Source organism: Pteropus alecto, unplaced genomic scaffold (genome assembly GCF_000325575.1).
Source record: "Pteropus alecto unplaced genomic scaffold, ASM32557v1 scaffold103, whole genome shotgun sequence".
NCBI lineage: Eukaryota > Metazoa > Chordata > Mammalia > Chiroptera > Pteropodidae > Pteropus > Pteropus alecto.
The window spans coordinates 4,294,390-4,296,482 of NW_006436288.1; the positions used below are offsets into that span (position 1 = coordinate 4,294,390).

The 2,093-nt window shown below is 36.8% G+C and overlaps 1 pseudogene; it reads right to left on the bottom strand.

The window, feature by feature from the left end:
• Positions 1-240: 240 nt before the first annotated feature.
• LOC112480337 lies at positions 241-359 on the bottom strand (annotated as a pseudogene).
• Positions 360-2,093: the final 1,734 nt, after the last annotated feature.

A 2,093-nucleotide genomic window follows, 5' to 3' on the forward strand; every position in this document is an offset into this window, starting at 1 on the left:
ATACTGATAAGTAAGGTCTTCCTGTGCTGAGAGTGGGAATAGGATGGAGGTGAGATTAGAATTATGTTCTCCTGTTCACCGTCCAAGTTTAGGATCCTCCCTGAAGGAATTTGGAACTCATAAAGTCACAATATCTGGGCTGTAATCCTTGCTCTTTTTTTTTTTTTTTTTTGTGAGGCAACCTTTGGTTGACCTCACAGATGGCAAGGACCTTGTCAGTTTACAATCCCTTATTTTTTATGCTTACAGCACCTGGCCTTCCCAGGTGGTCTCCCATCCAAGTACTAAGCAGGCCCGAACCTGCTTAGCTTCCAAGATCAGACGGGATCAGGCTTGTTCATGGTGGCATGGTCATAGACTCCTTGCTCTTTTTCTTATTGAGTCTGTAATCTCAGAATAATCATTTAACCTCCGTAGACTCAATCTTAAACTATAAAATTGTGATAATTGCCTCGCAGAACAATTGATGTCACATATTTGAACATCTCAAGTCTTCTACTTTTCCATCAGCACTCATCCTACCCAAACACTGATGATTTTATCTCTGAACCAGTTTCTAAACTGAATGATCTATACCTACACTAGCCATTATTCAGTCCATTCCTCATCCTGTGACATAAGTAGTCTGTTCAAAACACAAATTTCATCATGCCATACTTCTAATTCAAACCCTCAAAGGCCTTCTATGGCTTGTGAGGTAAATGCAAAATTTCTTAAATGGCCAGAAGACCCTATAAGCTCAAACCCCTCTGTACTTCTCAAGGCCTGTCACATATTATATTCCTTCATGCCATCTTAACTCCAGCCACTGCATTCTTCTTTCAACTTTTCATATTCAGCATGCAACCTGCCAGCACTTCTTAACACTGCTCTCTCTCTACCTGGATTGTTCTTCTTTTCTTCCAGTTACCTCCGATTTTGACTCTTCCCTCCATACCTCAGCCCAGGTCATTTCCTCAAGAAAGACCCCCCTCTTCTCTTTTATCATAGTATAAACATTTATACTGCTCTGCGCATCTGTTCTTTAACATGCAATTCAGTAGAAATTGTATACATATTCGTGTGATTATTTGACTAATGTCTATAAATTATTCCATATGAAGTATATACCTAAGCTTTCTGAGAATAAGATTGTTTCTATTTCGGATTATTTAATGTTTACTAAACTGCTTGACACATGTCAGTGCTTAAAAAATATTTGTTAAATTAATTATTAATCAATATTTGCCATGTGTGGAATACTATGTAAATGTGCATATTATCACCATATCGTCAACCAAACAGTATCTTTGATATTTTAGAATTTAAGGATAACTCAAGTTTAGAATGAAAACTCTGAAATTGTTGGAAGAAGGTCAGTTTAGTAAAAAAGATTAAAAATAAATTACAGTCAGTTCCCATTATTCTTGGAATTTGTGCTTTATACAGCTGCTGCAAACACTGATTTAGCAACTATTGAGTCATTGCTCCTAGAAGAGATAGAGGGTTAGGTTCCTGAGAGCCTCTGGTGACAGCATTTTCATCAACTGATCAATATGTAATCTTGTTTTATGTGTGTATTTTGTTTAAAGAAACTATATTTAATTTATATTGTTTATTCATTAACATTGAACTCATGGCCAACAGTATAACTCATGCCTGAATCAAGCCTATCTATTGCACATATTTTCTGGGTAAGGTACATCACAGCCTACTTGCATTTAGGAACACTAGATAGCACTTTGCTTGGGGGCCATTTTAAATCCTAAATCACTACCCCCCCCCCAAAAAAAACCCCACAAAAATGTGGCACTAAATAAACTGCAAAAGGGATACTTGTTTACAGCATGAGAGCTGAGGTTAGCCGAAATAAGAAGGCAGAATGTTACTTTGTGCAAACTCACTTGGGACCATGACCTCCAGGCAACTCAAATTTCTCACTGCTCTTATGCATGTTTGTGAGTTACTATGCTGCTCCTATTGATTTTGGCTTTACAAATACATTTTAGCAAGTAGATAAATTCATAAACATGGAATCAGGGAAAAGTGAAGATAACCTGTCTATTGCTTCAAGTTGATTTAACATGATTTTTCTTAAGTTTCCTCCTAAAAAT